The sequence below is a fragment of the Theropithecus gelada genome, chromosome 17 (genome assembly GCF_003255815.1).
Source record: "Theropithecus gelada isolate Dixy chromosome 17, Tgel_1.0, whole genome shotgun sequence".
NCBI classification, from domain to species: Eukaryota; Metazoa; Chordata; class Mammalia; order Primates; family Cercopithecidae; genus Theropithecus; species Theropithecus gelada.
In genome coordinates, this window is record NC_037685.1 from 18,615,603 (window position 1) to 18,638,283 (window position 22,681).

Genomic DNA, 22,681 nt, shown 5'->3' on the forward strand with positions numbered 1-22,681 from the left:
GTCCTATAAGAAGTTCCATTTTTACTTCAATATTTTTGAAAACAAAAAGCTGAGTAAAAAATATAGACCACAGAAATTTAGTAATATACTGAAATGGTATATATCAGGAACAGAAAGGCAAAACGTATGTTCTCTTTTCTATTCGTCTTATGTGTTATATTATCTGAACATCTAGTAATGATGTTATGCAAAGTCAATTAAATATTCAAATTACCTAATTAAAAAACTATATTCATATAGCAAACTATTTTTAAAAATTATCTCCATGGCTAGCAAGATTGTTCGAGGTACTTTACCAGTTGCCACTGCTGATAAAAGGTTTGTAATTTGAATGATCTGTATCTTGTCAGAGCTAGACTTTTCTTTACCCCTGCTATACTGCTAGCATCCTGAAAATGCGTGAAAGAAAAAGTAGAGCTGAAACTGCCTTACAGATCAAGGAAAAAAAAGAAAATCAAGTTTTGAAAATTACTTCTTAGCTCCCACAAACAACAAAATCTGCCAATAAAGTAGGATTCTGACCACCAAGTGCTCCAACTGCAATTACTCTTCTGTGTGTGTTGGGGCTGGTGAGGGGACAGAATACAAACAAAAGCAAAAACTACAAAACAAGGCATGAGATGTGACTTAACAATAGCATTTGTAGAGGGCAAATAGAAGGTGAACAACTTAAGTACTTTAATAAATGGCTAAGTTAAAGGAAATGAAAGTGTGAAATGGCTGGGAGGAAACACAAACTCTAAACATGCAATAAACAGAAAACTGAGAACTGGACAGGAAAGAGTGCTGCTCTCCTATGCAGTAGAGTGTTAGTGCTTTCAGTTCTAGGTACCACCTTTATAAATCCATAAACAAACTCAAACAGATTCTTAGAAAATGACCAAGATGGTACATGGATGTCATTATTAGACGGTTTTCTAGGGATTCTCAGCCTAGAGAACTGAAATGTCAGAGAGAACTTGGTAAGTCTTCAAATAATTGAAAGGTTATCACAAGGAAAAAGGATTACATTTGTCCAATATATCCAAGGAACGTCACTAAGGCCAGTAAGCAGAAGCAGCCAAACAGGTTTTGGCTTAAAATAGAGACAGACTTTTTTTTTTTTTAAATAATCAGAGGCCTCCCAAAGGCAGAACAAACTGCCCGAGGGTTCTCCATCATTAGAATGGTTTCAAGCATAGGCTGAACAGCTCTTGGCAGATAAGCACTGGATTGGATAGTAAATCCCTCACAAATATCAATGCATATAATCATTAGGTTTAAATTTGTTCATAAGATATTGTGCATATATATGAAATATAAGATAATACAGTAGTCTGTTCAATTACTGATCTACATATATTAGTAATAAAAAAGCATTTTTAAAAAATTACACTGTAGATAAAATATACCTTACAAAAAATCTGAGACATATTAATAGTTACTAAGCAAGAGAATATACGTACAAATATCTGTTTCACTAGATCAATGGCTCATTTCTGTCAGGGATTATCTTTCATCTTCATATAAAGTTTGATGAATAAAATAAGAAAATATGTTGGGTTTGGTGATTATCGTCCAAATATCGCATTCATTATTCAAGAACATTTTAAAAGCACCTACTCTGTCACTGTTCTAGATCCTGAAAACACAACTTTTAGAAAAGTCACTGTTGCCACAGAATTTACATTGGTGGGTGGGGGGAGACAATATGCATATTACACAAACATACATTTATACTATGTATTGTCAACATGTGCTCTGAGGAAAAATCCAGGTTGAAAGGATAAAGTGTAAAGGAGGAGAAAGGAAGAAAGGTAAGGAGAAAGAAAAGATAAAACAAGTATTATTTAAGATCATCAAGGAAGGACTCTGTTGAAGTGACATTTAAACAGGGATCTGAATTTTGATAGGAATGGAAATGGAATGCAAGCATGCTTTATGGCTATCTAGGAAAACAAAAAAAAAATTTTAAAAGCCCAGGCCAAGGGAACCTATCAGAAAGAGCCTAAGGCCTACTTGACCTACTTGACACATATGAAGGATAGGAGTCAAGTGAAATGGAGCAAAGTGAGCATTCATGAACACTGGAGTTTCCAATTTTAATTCTCCAAGGATTTCAAATTAACTGCTTCAGTGAGCTCTGGCAAATTAAATCTCTAAATCACTACCAAGTCATTCACATCAATGATTTTAAAGGCATAAAAATAAAACTTTGTCGATTCCTGAATATACTGTGTTAACGACACAGCTAATAAAGCTTTTTTCCCATTTTACTTTTTTAGAGACAAAGTCTTGCTGTTACCCAGGCTGGAGGGCAGTGGTGCAATCATGGTTCACTGAAGCCTTGAACTCCTGCCAAGAGATCCTCCCACCGCTGCCTCCCGTGTAGCTAGGACTACAGGTGCACACAACTACATCTGGCTCATTTTTGTGTGTGTGTAGAAATAGGGTCTTGCTCTGTTGACCAGGCTGGTTTTGAACTCCTGGCCTCAAGTGATCCCCCTGCCTCGGCCTCCCAAAGTGTTGGAATTTATAGGTGTGAGCAATAGTGCCCAGCTGGCATCTTTGTTTTTTTTAAAAATAGTTCAGTTGGAGACTTCCAGCTTCATGCATACCCTTTAAAAGCATACAAGTGACCATCTAAGAAGGTAATTCTCTGCCAACTATATCTGGGATGGAGAGGGAAATACACACACTAAAGTTACAGAAGCCAAAAATAATACAGAAAATCAAATGTTATAATAAAATATCTTTAAAAACTAAATATTCTTAATAAGAAACAAATCACCTTTAGAAATAAAGGTCATACTAATCCCCCAACACACTCATACTGTGTTTTAGTTTTTGAGATTTTCAAAACAGTAATGAGACCGTAAAGAAATCTTTAATACTCCAATACAGTATTTCAAAAAATTTGTTTTGCACGAGTTTCTTCGAGACTTTAGACATTTAGTAGAATGTAACTCACAGAATTTAACCCAAGCTTCCATTTTCAGTAATCTTGAAAAGGAGCTGGAGGTGGCAGTGGGAATTAAAAATTAAATTTAAATATGTTAACTGAGTAACTTTAGAACACGGATATGCACCCACGTCTGTTCCTTCCAAATTTTCATTTTATATTCAGGAAAAATATCTAATTTGCATCAAAGTCATGATTTTATATTCTGTACTTCGAATTACTCTTTTAAAAATCCAAATTTCATTGCAGCAAGCATAATACATACATTGAAATTTTCAATTGCTGTAATTTATTACATGCTTCATTCAATTCGAACAAGAAAGCAAAAATAGATTACTTATATACAGCAATTAGTTACAGCAAAGACTACTCATTAAGAATTATTACACACCCAGTTCATTCTACAAAATAAAATCATCTAAACATGATCCATCCTTGAGCATCACACATTCTATTAATACTTCTTCATCACTGCAAAATGTATCACAATACATGTAATTACAACACTGAAAACTACTGGCCAGTTCTTTTATTCCCCCACATCACTCCAAGAAATAGCAGTGATTCCATCTTACTTTTAGAACAACGATTCTCACATTTTTGGTATCAGGAGCCCTCTAAGCTTTACAAATAAGGAACCAGTCCAAACAGCTTTTTATTTAAAAGAGTTATATCAATATTTATTAAGAATTAAAATTGAGAAAAAATTTAGTTTAGTTTGAAATAATAAATCCATTGTAACTTAGCATAAAAACCCTATATATTTGTTTGAGTAATGAGAAGAAGAATTTATTCGTGCAAACAAACAGGAAGCCTATATGTGGGGCTGGCTTTTTTTCTGAATCCAGGAGTTCAAATCATATCACCAGGACTCTCTATTCTGCATTTTCACTTTCAGAAAGGCTCTCTATGTGTGGCAAAAATGATGGCCCCCAAGCAGTTCCAGGCTTACATTATTCTCACAGCTAGTGAAACCAGAAAAAGGACGCTACTCTTCTCTCCCCCAGCATCCATACTGGCCTCTGAAAATGACTCATCTTTCCCAGCTTAGGTCATATCCCCACTGCAGGTCAGGGATGGGCAGAGCTCTATGATAAACAGCCTCACCTGAAATTAAATACCATATTTTTTAAATTAAAAAAACCCAAAAACTATTTTTCCAAAATAAAACACAACTTTTCTGAGAAGAGTGACCACGTTTTACACTTTTTGCAAATACCTTTGTCTGGCTTAATGGAGGACAGGCCGATTCTTATATCTGTTTTTATATTCAGTCTGTTATGATATTTTATATTGCTTGAAGTACATGAAGAAAAACTGACCTGACGCAGATACATAGTTGGAAAAATAAGGACCTCACAGACACCATGAAAGGCTCTCAGGAAATTCCAGGAATCCTCATACCACACTTGGGAACCATACCTTTAGAAGTTACGTAACTTCTAAATTAAATTTAAAAAAAAAAAAAAAAAAAAAAGAAGTGTCCATTAAGTGTCAAAGACCCAACAATCAGATCACAAAACCAAAGTAAAAGTTTGTGCTATTCAGTGCAAAGAGCAGCAGCCCAAATGACAAACTAAGCACAGATCGTTGTGGTTATAAGTATGGTTATAACATCAAGCCACAGAATTCTCTCTTTAAAAAAAAAAAAAAAAAAAGGTGGATCTGCAATATGGTAGCCCATGACTAATCTTCATATTTAGTTTTTGGTTTTTTTTGTAATTCCTATTTATAGTTGAGGAAGAATTGAGTTCTCTGAGAAAAGACTGGTTCTAGAGGCCACCCCCACTCCAGTTACTCACATTCTATCTAGTTAACAACAGAGCTCAGATAATCTATCCCTCTGGTTACTAAAATTAGAGAGTAGAGGCTAGTGAACATTTTCTTTTAAAACCAAAAAGGCAAAATTATCCAAAAGAAATAGCACTAAAACTAGAAATACAAAAAATCTAGTTCTATCAGCCTGTTGGATAAATTTGGCTGAGTCGATTAAACCTTTAAACTTTTTCTGATATTTCTTTAAAAGGTCTGGCTAATGCCGTGTGGTTATGTATGCTAGAGATTCATTTTTAAGTCTTTCTCTAACATTGCTACCAAAATTTTCTGATACGGTTACCAGAGTCATGCCAAAATCTTTCTTTAAAAAGGAGAAATTATTACAGACACTTTTCCGCTCATGAATCTTAAGACTAAGCAAACTAAGCTTCAGTTTCTTCATCTAACAGCTGACCTGCCAAACTAGAAATAATTACCAATAAGTATAATTACAAATAAGAAGCACTTTATTAACCTGCCAAGCACCCTAACAATCATTAAGGAATTACTAAATAATGAACTATGATTTTAAAATGCCTATAATCGCCCCTAAAAACATACTTTAGTTAAATTCTGGTTGTCATATTTTAAGTCCTATATTCCCTTTCAAACCTACTTTGTCCCAAGTCAAATTGTCAGCCTTTCTATGAAGCGGTCTGGTATTGAAGAAAAGCACTGAACTGTACTCCAAAAAACACAGAGTTTTCAGATTTCCAGTCTGGTGTCATTTCTACTTTACTCACTAGTTATATAATCCTGTGTTAGCATTTTATTTCTCTAGGCTTTAGTTTACTCATTTTAAAAATAAAGGCACTGAACCATACAATCTGAAGAAGTGGGTCATTTTTGTGAAAAAATATTAAGCTTTCACCACTTTGCACTCTTTCTCCCTTCTCATTCCCAGTAACTTTTAGTTAACTGAACTTCAGAATAATTCAGCACAGAGCATTAGAATCATCAAGAGATTTTTTTTTTCCTTTATGTCTCTCTGAAGAGTCACAGAATCCCATTTCCTCTGCACTCATGACCAAATTTTGAGCTCTTGGAAGGCATAAATAGATAAATTCTACTTAATAGAAACATTTTGTATATTTCTCCTAAATTGTCAGACCTATGTATCTATACATTGTTTCTACCACTGTTATATAGCAACTACTGGTATGTTTGTCTGTTTCTCCCATTGGTATACAGATAACTATGTCTGCCTTTTCCCTAGAACAAATCACAATGTATTGAGAAGGAGCTTCTAATTACCAACATTATACCAATCTAAATTCAGGCATTTCACAACTCAGTCTTAAACTAGACTAAGAAATGGCTAAGTAGTCTTCCTTTGTCTTCAAAATGTTTTATCTAATCAAACCTCTACATGCCATAAACTGGAGTGCAGTGGCAATCTCGGCTGACTGCAACCTCTGCCTCCCGCGTTCAAGCAATTCCCCTGCCTCAGCCTCCCCAGTAGCTGGGATTACAGGCATGTACCACCATGTCCAGCTAATTTTTGTATTTTAAGTAGAGATGGGGTTTCACCATGTTGGCCAGGCTGATCTTGAACTTCTGACCTCAGGTGATCCACCCGCTTGGGCCTCCCAAAGTGCTGGGATTACAGGCGTGAGCCACTGTGCCCAGCAAGCAACATTCTTAAAAAGAGATCGGATCAAGTAACCCCTGTTTTAACCTTCACCACATGTCATTAATATAGCTCCAAAACTGTCTGATCACTTCAGTATGGCAATAAAACTTTCTCTACATCTGAAACCCACAGGTTAGGTGGATTCAAGAGCCTTTTCCTAATCACAATGTATACTCATGATTCCTCCAAACTTCATGTATTCTCACAGAACTTAACTGTTCCTCCAATTTGGCTGTTTAACCTCATCAGAGGCATCCAAACTCAACATGATTCAATTTAGGAAAGTACATTAATAACTTTGCAGACTGGTAACTGCAAGTTTATAAAGCAGTTTTCAAAATAAGGTCTACCTATTTCACAGTCTGCCAGCTACTATAAAAAATTAAACTTTTTAAAAAGGTAAGATAAGTATTTGAGAGATCATTAAAGAAAATAACAGTAACATACAAGAAACATCACAACAACAATCTCTTACAAAATATGCCCACAAAAAGATCACAAGTTATAGACCTTACAGCACCTGTTATTGCATTTATAACTAATACAAAGAGCAACCAAAAAATGATCTGCTGAAGTATATATTAATGCAATGTGGAATCTGTAATCATTCAAACACTTTTCATTTATAAGTGACTTCATTTAAGATTTTATAAATGTTTTTTATCGACTTTTAAATTGCCCGTAAAATGGAAAATAAATAAATGCAGAATGTATGGAGCAGAGATACAGAGAACTCAAAAGCAGACTAGAATTTACGTTGATACACTATCTCCTGTCACTTCTTTTAAAATGGCTCTTTAAAAAACAAAATGAGGAATTACTAATAATGCAATACATAACATCATAAAACAAGTTCATCTGAACTACTGGATTTAAACCAAGAAAGTATACTTAATACTAAGAAAGCCCCCAATAGCAGCATTAGCTGACTTCTAGAAAATAACTTCTACTAATGAGAATAAAGCAAACCATACACACAGAGGAAGATGTTCATTGCAGAGTTATTTAGAAAGTCAAAAACAGTGTACCAGTTGTGTTGTTAAAGAAAAAAAGAAACAGGGGAAAAAAAAGTTATTTGGAAAGCCAAAGAAAAAAGAAAACAACCTAAATGACAAATAAGAACAGAACGGTTACATAAACTATAGTCTCTCATCCACGTACTAACCAAGCCTAATCCTGCTTGGCTTCCAAGTTAGATGAGATCAAGGGTGTTCAGAGTGGTATGGCCGTAGATGATTTGGTCATGCAAAAACACTGGATTTCAGCCATTGTAACAGCATAAAAACTACATATTAATAGTAAAAGTTCAAGGATGGGAAACGTGAAGAGGATTTTGCTTTTCATTTCAAAGTCTTTAAGTTTTCCTTGACTATGTACAGGAATTACTTAAATAATTCAAGAAAATAAACTTTTCCCCCCTAAAAAGTAATAATTACATCATAAAGTACTATTTAAACAAAGTGCAATATACTCACATAATGGAATTCTACGGAACCACTGGAAAGAACAGGAATCTACCTAATAGTATACTTTTATGGGATGATGTGCAGTGTTACTGAAAATACTAGTTGCAGTAGTAACATATAAATGATTCTATCTATGAAAAAAAGTTACGTATCTTCATAAATAGGTGGCACATGTTTATTTTTACAAATATGTTTACATGTTTACATATGAGAATCAGAAAGCAATAAGAAGACTCATTTTTGGTTTCTATTTCTATGCTGTTTAAATTTTTATTAGAACCATCACGTACTATTTTCAATTAATAAGACTTAAGAAATTGTGTTAACAAATCCAGCCTAAAAATAATGAGAGCATTATCATTAACTACTATATATACCATGAATCTGACAACAGAATACTACTCAGCAATACTAAGAAGCAAACTACAGATATATGCAATAATATGAATAAATCTCAGCCATATTAACAAGGAGTTAAAAAGAAGCCTTGCTCAAAATAATACTCTGATTCCATTGGCAGAAAGTTTTACAACAGGTAATACTAATATACGTGGAAAAAAAGAACACTGCTTCCTTCTAGAGGTAGGTGGGGGCACGGGAAAAGAAATGAGTAAATTTTCCAGGGCTATAGTAATGTTCTTTACCTTAACAGGTGACTGGGTTACAAAAATGTATACACTTGTCAAAAGGACGAAATGGTACCCTTAAGATCTGTGCACTTGATTGTATCAAAATTCTAAAATTAAAATAAAAACTAAAATCCTGAAGTAAAGCATGGTATGCATGCTTTAGGGGTAAGTGCACTGACATCTGCGATTTATTCTGAAATGAACCAAAGGATAATAGTGACAAGCACACTAAAATGTTAATGGCAGAATCTCAATGATGGGTATGTCACTGTAAAATTCTTTCAACTTTTCTGTATATTCAAAATTTTCATAATAAAGTTGAGGGGCAAGGGCAGTCAAGCAAAACCAGGCAGGAAAATTCTAAAAATGAACATTATTGGCAGGGGACTAGCCTTTTATCACCAAAAATAAGAGAATAGTGTAAAAGACATAGATAAATATAACATATAAAAAGTCTAGAATAAACCCAAATACATATAAGAACTCAGTGTCTATTTAAGGTTGCATCTCAAATCCTTGGGAAAACACGGATTACGCAGTCAAGTTTTATAGAGATACCTTTGTGTGCATCTGGATAAAAATACATAAATAAGGCTTTATCCCTACTTCAAACTTGGATTTTCTTTCAAAATAAGATAATAAAGGACATGTGTGATACTACTTGAGAAAATACAGTGACTGGTTTCCATTTTGCCTGACTTCTCGTGGTCACAGTATGATTTATAGCACACATATTGTCAATTAGAGTTCATTAATTGACTGGTAAATCAATTAGTACACTGGCATACAGTAAGCACAACTAGTGATAACTTTTGCTATATTATCACTGGCAGTAATTTCATCTCAAAACAGGGAAAGTTTTTCTGACTATGACTACAATAGAAAATCTAGACTCCATGGAGTAAAGGATAAATTCAACTACATAAAATGAAGCATTTCTTTGTGTGTGTGTGTGTTTTTTTGAGACAGAGTCTTGTTCTGTCACTCAGGCTGGAGTGTAGTGGCCCCATCTCGTGTCACTGCAACCTCCACCTCCTGGGTTCAAGCTGTTCTCCTGCTTCAGCTTCCCAAGTAGCTGGGATTACAGGTGCCCACCACAACATCAGGCTAATTTTTATATTTTTAGTAGAGACAGGGTTTCACCATGTTGGCCAGGCTGGTCTCAAACTCTTGACCTCAAATGATCCACCCACCTCAGCTTCTCAAAGTGCTGGGATTACAGGCGTGAGCCACCGCACCCAGCTGAAGCATTTCTATATTAGAAAAATTAACACAAGCCGGATCAAAACATAAATGTCAGTATGGAAAAGAGAAAGTTGCAGCTCATATCATAATTTCCCTAATACATGAAAAGCTCCTACAAATCAACTTTTTAAGAAACCAACAATGTATCAGAAAAACCAGGGAGTGTAAGAACAATCAACAGAAAAAAATACATAATATGTAACATACAACATATAATTATATATTACATAATTATAATTATATATGTAATATAATTATATAATAGTAATATACAATTAGTAATCATACATAATTACATTATATATTATTTATGATGTAACCGTTACTTTTTAGGGAAAAAAGCTTATTTTCTTAAATTATTAATCTCTGGAGCATTATATATTATATATAATAATTATATAAGTATGTATTATATATAAGCAATGGTTACATCATAAATCATAAACATATTCTAATATATTAGTTATATAATTATATATGTTATACATATAAACATATCTAATGCATAAAATACATATTATCTATATATAATAATTTACATAAATTTATATATAAAAATAAACATAGGAAAAATTTTTCAACCTAACTTTTATAAGATAAATGCACATTAAAACTACATTAGCCATTCCATCTTGGGCTGGATGTGGAAAATCACAAGAGACCATTGCTTTCACCCCAACAACAAAAAACAAGCCACTTTAACTACAAAACTATAGTATTTTTTAAAACCTAAAGAGCCTGAGGAGACCAAAAAAAAAAAAATTCATAAATGAACTAACTAAATTCCAGAAAGTGACAAGCCCTTCAGAAGAGCAAAGAAACCCATGTTTACTCTCATTCCTGGTGGAAAGTCAGGAAGAAAAATATGACTCCATAGATGGAGGTAAAGAGAAACCAGCCAAACTTTAAATCATCTTTTAGCAGTCATATATATGTGCTGTCGAGAGAGATTAGACTCAGAAGTACCACAAGCCACAAAGTGAGTCTACAGCCACTCATCAACACTTACTAACCAAAGACTCGTGAGTAATTCTGGGAGCAAGGAAGAACTAGAAGTGATCACCAAGAAACTAAAAGCTTCCAGCTAACAAAGTCTGAGGGTAGAGCACAAGGGCTGAGGGAAACCCCTCTGAGGCATTCTTGGGTGGGTTACCATTCAAAAGACAAGGAAAGGAACAACACTGTTGAAAAATAGTTCCAAAAGTCATAAAGGCAGGAGGTAAGACTGAAGAACAAAGATCTCCTCAGCAATTCAAAAACCTGGAACCAGAGGCACCTGCTCTCTCAAGTTGCCCACTTGGCCCTCTTCCAAGTGTACTTCCTTTCATACTTGCTGTAAAGCATTTTAATAAACATTCACTCCTGCTCTAAAACTTGCCTCAGTTTTTCCTTCTGCCTTATATCTCCTTGGTCGAATTTTTTCTTCTGAGGAGACAAGAAGTGAGATTGCTGCAGACCCATACGAATTTGCAGCAGTTAACATATGTCGGTGCTGCATGACCTGGGTACATTCCCTACTCATAAGAGACCTGTACGCAGTGCCGTCTTCGGCTGGAGGCATTCAAACCACATAGACACAGTTTTATTCTCCCATTCACTGTCTAGCTTACTAACCAACCATCAGAACAATTCCTCTTGGTCATAAGTGGCTCTGCTCCCCCATCTGACCACTGAGATCACCCTACTGAGTGGCTCGTGGTGGTGGGAAGGACCTTGGGGTCTGCACCGAGTAGAACTGAGGCACTAATGACCCTCCTGGACACGAGGCTCATGAGAATGATAGGGCTAAAGCCTAAAACCGTGTAGTGCTTTGGGTTTCCTCTTTGTTCAACTAAACTCAGTTTTCCCCAAGAAGCGGCACTGCCTATTCTTTTTGTGCGTGTGTGTTCTGCAAATGGCTGTGTGCGCCTGCTGGACTGTTCACCTTGGGAGAAAATCTGCCTGTTTTCACTCTGCATGCCACATGACTTCTTAAATACACACTTCTTATTTGTGCACCTGCGGCTTTTACTGAGTTTACACAGTAGCAAAGGCCCAGGATCCCCTACAGATATCCCGAGATGTATACCTGTTCTTATCCTACCAGCTCAAATGACCTCCAACCCTTCCCCTGTCTGCTGGCACATTGCTGGGACAAACACTAATTGGAACTGCGGCTCTGTCAGCTCCTTATGACTTACCATATGCTTTCCATTCCTGTTATGCCCCATGGTTGAGTTTTCTGGTGCCTTTTGAAGCAGTTTGTCAACCTGCATAAGGGCTCACTCTGGCCCTTTGATTCCCCCTACTTGCTTTTTGAATTAGCACCCCTTTAGGAGGAAGAGAAATTCTTCTTTTGCCATTTGCGAGTGCTTACCTCAAGCCCTAAGTCCTCTAGAGGTTACTACTTTCTATCAAGAGGACAAATAAACGTTGCCCTCTGGAATCAAAGTGCTGTTTTTGGAAGCATATAAAGGCTTTCCATAAGTATTTCTCTCGCTTCCTCCCAGCTTCCTTCTGTAGCATCCATTCCTCTATTCCATGCCTTTCTCAACATGCATCAAGACTTTCAAGTTCATATTTGAATGAAAGGAAGTCCAGCCCCCTTGCGGCAATTAGCTAAATTTTATTTTATTTTTATTTTTGACAGTCTCGCTCTGTTGCCCAGGTTGGAGTGCAGTGGCACCATCTCGGCTCACTGCAGCCTCCGCTTCCTGGGTTCAGGTGATTCTTCTGCCTTAACCTCCTGAGTAGATGGGATTACAGGTGCCCATCACCACACCCGGCTAATTTTTGTATTTTTAGTACAGACGGGGTTTCACCACATTCGTCAGGCCGGTCTTGAACCCCCTGATGTCAGGTGATCCGTCCACCTTGGCACCCAAAGTGCTGGGATTACAGGTGTGAGTCATGGCACCCAGCCCCAAAGGGAAAATTCTGATTCTGCCCTCAAAGCATTTGAAGCCAAAGGTGAACTGATTCAAACGAAAGTTGTTACAAAGCCCAGAACCAATTAGGCTACAGGGCAACTAAATGACTCAGCCTCCACTCAAGTGGCCTAACAAAAAAAAAGGCATGCCCTTTACTGAAAATAAATCTTATTTACTTCAGTCTCTACAGTCCTTTTACACAAAGGATCTAGCATAAAACCAACTGAGGGGAACACAAAATAGTAAGCAAATGTGATCTACATGAGATGAAATAGTCAATGGAAACATACTCAGAGACTGCCCAAATAATAGATTAGATGGGGACTTCACAATAATGATAAAAATGCTAAAGAATTTACTGCAAAATGTGGACAACATGCATGGAGAGCTGGGGGAACTTCAGTGAATACACAGAAACTATTAAAAAGAGCCAAATGGGAAAACCTAGAAATAAAAAATTTGAATCAGAAATAACTCTCCTTTGCAGACTGGAAACAGTAGAGAAAAATCAATAGTGAACTTGAAAACAGGGAAAGAGATTCATATCTATAATCTCAGCACTTTGGGAAGCTGAAGTGGGAGGATTACTCGACACCAGAAGTTCAAGACAACTCTAGCTAACATAGCGAGACCCCATCTCTAAAAAAAAAAAAAAAAAAAAAAAAATTTAAATTAAAAAATCAGCTGGGTGTGGTGGTGTGTGACTGACATCCCAGCTACCAAGGCACAAGAATCCCTTGAGCCCAGGAGGTCAAGTCTGCAATTAGTTACAATCACGCCACTGCACTCTAGCTTGGGCAAGAGAGTGAGATGCTGTCTCTTTAAAAAAAAAAAAAAAAAAAAGGAAAAAAATAACCAAATCAAAAGCAAAGGGACAAAAGTAATTTTTTAAAACATACATGAGATTTGTAGGATACTATCAAATAATCTAACATACAAGGAACTAAATATAAAGTCTCAGAAAAAGAGGAAAGAAAAATGGGGCAGAAAAATTTTGAAGATATAGTGAACACGAACTTTCCAAAACTGATGAAAGATCCAAAACACAGACCCAAATTGGCAAATTTAAGAAGGATAAAACACAAACACAGACACACAAGCCTACCATAGTCAAATTGCTGACCAAATAAAAGGAAGTGAATCCTAAAGGTAGTCAGAGGGGGGAAACAGACATATTACATTCAGGAGAACAAAGACTGAAATGACAGCAGATTTCTCACCAGAAACAACAGATGACAGTGGCAATGGAACAACATCATAAAATAGCTGAAAGAAAGGTGTAAAACCAATGACCTAGGTTCCACTTTAAGAAGAAAAGGACAGCAAATTAAACCCAAAGTGCTTTCAAAGGGAATCATAAAAATAAAATACTGAAATAGAAAATAGAAAAAAAAGTTAACACAGTTCTTTAACAAGCTGAGTAAAACTGAAAAGCCAACAGCAAAATTGATTAAGAAAATAAAAGAGCAACCAAAGGTATAATTAAAAAGGGGAAAGGAAGCATCACAGTAAATCCTAGTTATTAAATGAACAGTAAGGTTACATGCAACTAACTTTATGTCAATAAATTTGGCAACTTCAGAAAAATCCTTGAATATCATAAATTGTCAAGAGTGACACAAGAAGAAACAGAAATACCTACACAGCCCTATAACTGTCAAAGACACTGATTTTATAATCAAAAAATCCTCACAACAAAAATTTCAGTCCCAGATGGCTTCACTGAAGGATCCCAAAAATTTTAAGAAAAAAAAAGTACTAATCCTAAATAAATTTTTTAAGAAAAACAGAGGATCGAATACTTCCACTTGTTTTAATATTATCAAATCTAGCGTAATACAACATGACCAAGCCTGGTTTATCTCAGGAATACAAAATTGGCTTAATATTTGAAAATCAATCCTCCGGTGGATCACGAGGTCAGGAAATCGAGACCATCTTGGCTAACATGATGAAACGTCGTCTCTACTAAAAATTAGCCAGGCATGGTGGCACGTGCCTACAGTCTCAGCTACTTGGGAGGCTGAGGCAGGAGAATCACCTAAACCTGGGAGGTGGAGGCTGCAGTGAGCTGAGATCATGCCACTGCACACCAGCCTGGGCGACAAAGCCAGACTCTGTCTCAAAAATAAATAAATAAATAAATAAAATGAAGGTATAAAAATCAGAAAAGATGGTCATTACTCATAGATGATGAGATTGGTGTAAGAAAATTCCACTGAATCTATAAAATAGCTATTAGAATAAGTACACTTAGTAAAATTTCAGAATTCAAGGTCAATATACAAATATATTTCTTTATACTAAAAATAAAAATTAGAAAATCAAAAGTTTAAAAGCACTTGTAAAACATGTCACAGAAAAAATATATAACAAAAGAAATGCTTCTATATAGGAAAAATATCTCAAGAAGAATCACTAAGTCACAGACCTTGAACTTACTCCATTATTTAATACACACATAAAAGATACTAAATAAAACCCTAAGTTAAAAATAAACTTTCACCTATTTCAAAGTTACTGTATGTAAATTGAAAAGATTTTTTTCCACAGAAATAAGGTAGGTAGTAGGAGAGTAATGAGTAAGTCTATTAGGAACAGCTTACCATTCATTCCTCTCATTCATTCTTTTCTCTGGCACAAAGGAAGCAAGAAGAGGGGAAAAAAAAATCTTAGAAGCTATTTAGCTCAAGCTTGGGTTAGTCATTCTCAAGCTTACGTTATGTATGTACCTAACATGGGAATATTTTACATTTTGCTCATAATACAGTCCCTGTATCTTGGTTTAAGCATGTAAAATAATTTTGAGAAGCACTGTCAGCCAACAATAAGGAAGTGCTAAAGCATACAGAAAAAAAGTACTAAATGCATTTAAACTCAGCATTCAGACGGAAAGGCCAAATAAGATTGCAGCAGCAAAATGTGATTATGAAAGTCAATTCATCAAAAGTTAAGGGGATAAAGAGATAAAGAAAAATGTTTTAACCAATAATTATAGACTACTAACTCTTCTACCAGCTATAACATTCATCAGGTTAGAATTACTATAATTATTTTATGTGCAGCTCTATGGAGACAGCAATCTTGCACATAGCAACATTCAATAATACTTTAACAAGTAAATATTAATATACTTCAGTGACCTTTCCCTCTAAGAAGAAAAAAAAAAAAATCTGAACTAAACTTAAGCTTTACCTAAACCAAAGGTGCTAGGAGTAAAAATACAGAAGTAGACCCAAAGACTACTTAATCTTCAAATGGCTCACATATCTGCTGTTCTGAAGCAGGGTAGATTCTATAGTTTTACCCAAATTATTGCCTCTTCCCTTGGCTTTAGGTACACAACCTTGAAATTTCAACTAATGCACTTAATCAGATATATACTACACACAAAGCATTGTGCTAGATAATGTATATAATGAACAGGAATATAGTTAAATTTTAAGAGTTGGAGTCTGCCATCAAGGACCTGAGACTCTAATAATAAAGCTAAAATAACACAACTAAATAATTTAATGTATAAGTGATGAGTGTCATGACAACTGAAACCAGTGCTGAGAGAGAAGTCATGGTGGGAGGAGTCACTTCGTCCAGCTAGACAGATCATAGATAGCTTTCTGGAAGAATTGGAATCACACTTCATCTTTGACTTCAACACACCGAAAGGATATAAAGACAGTACACCATAACACAAGGCTCTGGAATCAAAACGTCTTATTTTGGATCCCGTCTCCATCATTTACTAGCTATGAATAAAGTACGCTATTTCATCTTCCTAATACTCAATTTCCTCATCTTCAAGAAACAAGAACCTATCTTGCACACAATGACTGTATAATGATTAACATATATTAATAGTAAGCACTCAATAAATGGTGCCTACTACTAATGTTCAGAAAAAAGAAACAGTAAAAATAACATGACAGTGAATCACGAAAGTTCAACTTTGCTGAAATTAGGACATATAAAAAGTAGAAAGATATCAATGGAAAGATAATTTAAAGCAAATCATTAGCTTTCTTAAAGGCAAGCTAAAAAGAAGGCAATTTATGATCTGGGAATGCTGAAGGTTTTGATCAAGCAATGGGATATAAACAAGGCTGGGCATCCATGTCAGAAGAACTGGAAGGGAGAAAGGCCTAGAGATAAAAATAGATTTGTTAGAAAGCAAATTGCATTCATTTAGATACGGAGTGTGAGCCCCCTACTAAGCAATGTCAGTAAGGATTATCAAGAGAGAACCTCATGACTAAGTGAATGGGAGGGAGGAGAAGCCAAAAAATTTCAAGCCAGCATAATTTGGAGAAGTGAAATTAAAATAAGTGAATCCAGAGAACACTTCTTTTCAGAAATTAGTCTGAAGTTTAGATGAGAGATCCAAGCAGATATACAGCCAGTAATTAGAGATAAAAGCTTAAGACTGTGAAGAGTGGTTAAGTCTAAATATACTTATGTGAAAATAAATGCAGAGTAGAGGTTCTAGTTTGGAATCCATTAACAAGCTCAGGGTGAAAAGCTCTGAAATTCAATGCAAATGTGTATGTATTTGCAAATCCTAGGGAGGCTGTCTTTAATCAGACTTTAAAGGATCTACAATATACACTCCCAAAGAAGTTTTTAAGAACCACTGGCATGGATTACAAAGAAAACCATTCATGGGAAAGGTCTTAGTCCGTTTGTGCTGCTATAACAGAATACGACAAGACAGGCAATTTATAAAGAAATTTATTGGCTCACAGTTCTGGAGGCTGGGAAGTCCCATATCAAGGTACTGGCAGGTTTGAAAATTCTGATTCCAAGACAGACCTTGAACACTGCATCCTCTGGAGTTCCTCCCATGGCAGAAGTAAGTCAGAGGGGCAGAGGCAAAACTAACCTCTTATAAAGGCATTAATCCAATCAACAAAGGCAAAGCCCCTGTGACCTAATCACCTCTTAATACTTAATGCAATTAAATTTCAACAATAATTCTGGAGAAGACAAACATTTAAATCTTAGCAGTAATTAATGAAATGTCAGAAGTAAAAAATGGATGAAGAAAAAAATATCAATGAAACAACACTGAAAAACACAATTAGAATCTGAAGAAAAGGAACAAAAGAGGGTAAGACTGATTTAAGAAAAGGAACCAACATATTAGGGATTCAAGGTAAGTAAGTTAAAAAGGCGGCATCAACACTGATGTTATACATGCATAGGGCAAAAAACATAAAAGTTTGGGCCTTTATTTTAATAAATATAAATTGAGTGGTAACACTGAGGTAAGCAATTTTGGTTCTAATTATATTACAACGAAGAAATTCTATTCCAAGACATTAAGAAGTAAATGGTTGAGGTCAAATTAACAAAAAATTAAAAGTCTGACTACTACTTCAAGATTTACCAGCGACAGGAACAGAAAGCTAGCAAGAAAGTGACTAGAAGCATTTTATTTTTTGTTTTGTTTTTTGCTGCTATTGCTGAGTTTTTCCTAAGGAATGGGAAATGGACTTACTATGCCAAAAGGAGCCAATTGAAAAGGAAAGGTCAAAGGAAGCAAAAATACTCAAAAGTTCAGGAGTAAAAAGATCATTTAGCAAACCCAAAAGAATAATTCTTCCTACCAGACAGGAACAAAAATAAATTTTAATATGGTGAGAAAGGTGTAGTAACAAGTACAGGTGAAGGAAAAAATACTACAAAAACCCCAAAGATGTGTATTTCTTAAACTCTAAAGCACTGATAACCACGATGCTTTAGAATTTTGTTCTTTTACAATAGTAGCCAATACTATGAAAATGTCATAGTAAAAAAGTATATACAGTAATAGAAAACACTAGGATGCTGCATTGTGTAGCAGTAAATTAAGAATATGCATGTGGCTCTAGAGTTTGTCCACAGTTTAAATCACTGTAGGCAAATAAATCTTAACTTCATGCTTCAGTGCCTCAGTCTCATCACCTGCAAAATGGAGAGATAACAATGCTTACCTTATAAAACTTGTAAGTACAATAATACAAAATGTTTAACAACAATGCATACAGTTTAGGTGGTAGCCACAGCAGGAGTGTTGGTGATAATTCTAACAGTAGCAATAGTAGTAATGTAACCTATCTGTGTTTAATCAACCAATTATCTAAGAAAGGAGGGGAAGGGCAAGGCTCTCAAACAAGTGTCCCATTCAACCCTTTCCTATTATACCAATAAGGAAAGACGAGGTTCCTTTGCCTAGACAGCTAATAAACGGCAGAAGTGAGATTTGAATACTGATCTATCTGGGCACAGAGATCTTCTTTCCACCACACACTTCCTCCACAGCACTACACAGTGGCAGAAGCACAACACTAGGCATTTTCTTCTTTACTACTCAACTCACAAAACCTGAGTACATCATTACACCCATCTGCCCCTCAATTTTATTTTCTAAAAAATTAAAGTTTCATTAGATCTTTCGGTGTCTCTTCAGAAAATAAAACAAACAAAAAACATGACTTTGATGAGTAAGTCCACTTAAAAGTTTTAAATACAGTAGAAAGTTTTTTGTTTTTTTTTTTTTGTTTTTGTAAGTTTACTACAACAAAAGAGCTTAATTTTTTTTCAGGACTTCTTATCACCAAAACGAAATATTAGAAAAAAGACTAACATTTAGTCTCATATTATTAGCAAGTATGACTAAGCACAACTTTGAGATAACAAAACATCAGTCTTAAGCGTTTGAAGATGACAATAAAGTTCAAAATTTTCAATTTGATGAAAAAGACATTGAAAATTATTTTCAATAATTTATGAAACTCAGAACCCTGGTACATGTACAGAAGTTATTAAAGAGTAAAATACAGATATGCAGACTTCTATTCCACGCTGAAAACACAACCAGGCTTTTTTTTTTAAACATCCATCTGAAAACCCTTTTGCCCTAAAACCCTTCACTGGCTTCCCACTATCAATAACATCCAAAGTCTTAAACATGACTCAACAAAGTCCTGTGTGATCTGACTCCTTTCTCTGGAGCTTTCCACTGCCATTCTTCTCCCTTGCTTTTTTCTATTTCTTTCACTTCCTCCAAGATATCTTTTTTTGTCCATTTTTAGGACCTCCATACAATCTGTTCACCAAACCTACAATGCTTTCACAGGTCTCCAATCCCATCCTTTTCCCCCGCAAAGTGTTCTTCATCCTTCCAAGCTGAGATAAACATTACACCAGGGAAGTGTTCCTAGACTTCAACACCTATCTTTCCTGCTAAATGGTAAATAAAATGAAGAGAGTCATTTCACGTCTTGTTACCTATTTCCCCAATATCTTGCACACTGCTTAGCACAGGGTAGGTTAAGTACTCTTAAAATAAATGTTTGCTGAATTAACACGTTCAAAATGTGGAGTAAGTCCAAAACCATGAAGTATTTAACCAGCACAGGTAACTAAAAAGTTTTATGTAAGTTTCAAGTTACAGCTTACCCTTGGTCCTCTGTATGTTCCTCTCTCAAACAGAGTAGTTTGGTAATCACAATGTTAAAGCAAAAAATAAAAATAAAAAAATAAAAAATCCTTTTAGATAACAGATCATAACATTTCACAAAACCAAGGTTAGAAATCACTGATCTTAAACAACTGGGATCAGCTTTTATAAATTATACAAAAGAATCCACCTGAAATGCAATTAAAAGGACAAGAACTTGGATAAGGGCTCAATTTTACCACAGCTACATACATTAGAAAAGGACCAATTACAATTCCCAGTGTCTAGGCTCTACTAGCAGTGCCTTATTTACGACAACATAATGACTGCAGTGCTACAGCCATCGAGAGTAGGCTTTATGATACATGGAATGTTTTATTAAGACTAAAGAAAAATTACAAGCATACACTCTAAGTGGCTACAGTCTTCTCATTTAGGTAAGACGGGGGGATACGGCAGTAAATCTGATATGAAACTGAACGCCTAAAGGAAAGCTATTTCAACCCAAAACATTTATAAGTTTTGTGTTCACCTAATAACTACTGAATGCTAATTACGCACCAGGCAGTAGTCTAAGATTTCCTTAATATACATTCATTATTTTCCCAATTTTACAGTTGAGGAAATGGAAGCCCTGAGTTAAGTAACTTACCCAATATCATACAGCTGGTAAGTGGCAGCGGCAGTATTCAAAACCAGACATTCTGCTCCAGAGTTCTTCTCACCCCTATACTATGATGCCCACTCTCCAATACACTGAAATAGGGCTTCCATCCGCACAACTCCACTCCAGTGAAACTATTTTGCTAAGGTTACCAACGACTTCCACTTTGCTACATCTAAGGGCCACCTATTTGCCTACATTTTTTCACGCATTCTGCAGCATTTCATAAACTCCTCTCTTTTGTCACACACTTGTTCTTTAATGACATAAAGCCCAGTTTTCCTCCTGCCTCAGTACTAGGTCCTCTTCTCTTCCCTATCTACACATTTTTCGTAGGAAATTTCCCACAATGTCATGGTTTTAAATACCATCTGCATGACTCCAGATTTCTCCAGTCCTGAGTTCTAGACTCATACATTCAATGATCTCACACTTAGGTGTATCCCACAGACTTCACACTTACTGTATTTATTATCAAAACTAGCCAACCCCTTTCCTTCTCTCCTTAACCTGTTCTCTGCCTTCTCTACTATAACCCATTCAGTTGCTTGGTTTATCTAAGGCGATCATCACCCTTGATTTCCCTTTCCCTCATCTCTCACATTTAATCCATTAATTTTACTTACGAAATGTATTTGGATCTGCCTGTCTCCACCATCACTCTAATGCAAACTAGCCACATCTCTGCCTACAATAAATTCTAATGCAAACTAGCCACATCTCTGCCTACAATACCCTTCTGAATAGTCTTACTTCCATTCTTGTCCTCTCAGTCGCTACAAAATAGGCACACTAAAAACAAAATTAAATCAGTCCTTGTCTGCTTTAAATCATCTCACATCTTCCCATACATGATGTGGCCCCTACCTACTTGTCCAACTTCTCTTACATTCTCTCCCTCATCACAAGGCTCCTTGCAGCCACAATGGCCTTTCTCTTCCTGAAACACACCACAATTACTTCTGCTACAGCGCCTTTCATTTGCTCTTCCTTCTGCAAGAAACGTTCTTTTCCAAGACTTTGACACAGATGGTCCCTTCTCTTCTTTAGATGTTGCTCCAATGTCACCTTCTCTGAGAGTCCTTCCTTGACCAATGTGAAGTAGCCTCCCTCATAATCACTCTTTTACATGATTATTAAAATAGTCACAGCTCTATTAATATCTGGATTTATCTCTTGTCGATTTTAGAATTTAAAAGCTCTATCCCCAAAGCCTCCCGTAGTACATAGTAGGTACCTAATAACTTCATTAAATGCATGAATTTTCCTTATTGCATTATAAATCAACCAATTCTGATAAAGGACTTGGTCCATGTTATATTTAGTATTAACAAGTCGTCAAAACACTCCTTAAATTTTCCAATCTAAGACTATTTCAGCACTCTAAGGCCCCCCCCCAACACAAAGTCTATCTATAGCATCCCACTTAAAACTGCTAAATATTCCATATGTATGAAGATTCAATTTTCTTCCTCCTCTCCAAGCTAACGAACGTGTAGGCGGGAAAGGGGAATTTTACTGGCCACCTCAGCACCTGTTACATCTTCAATCAGTGAAGAGAGGTGCAGATGAGCCAGACAGCACATGGGAGACGTGGCCTTGCTTTCAGGAATTGTATTTAGGTGAAACGTGAGTGATTTAAGCTAGAACTGCCCGAATCCCTAATAAAGGCCGTCTACTTCATTTAGAAAAACAAGGTAAAATAGTCTGTAGGAAGGAAAATACAGTCGGTTTCACTAAAAACCGATTTTGAGGCCCTCGGAAAATATTGGGGGTGGGGGGTTGGAATCGGTCTACATATAACGGGAAAACGAGACCAGCTCAGCAATAAAATAAAACTCGAGTCAGGCTCTTGGGGGTATCTTGAACCTAGAAGCGAGGTGGACGAGAAGTAAAAGCCACAGAGCCCTGGGACCTCCGTTCACCGCTTCGGCCTCCACC

At 35.9% G+C, this 22,681-nt stretch overlaps 1 protein-coding gene across 4 annotated transcripts in view; it reads right to left on the minus strand.

The window, feature by feature from the left end:
- Positions 1-22,681, minus strand: part of RBM26 (RNA binding motif protein 26) — an 89,668-nt gene that overhangs the window by 66,284 nt on the left and 703 nt on the right. The window lies entirely within an intron of this gene.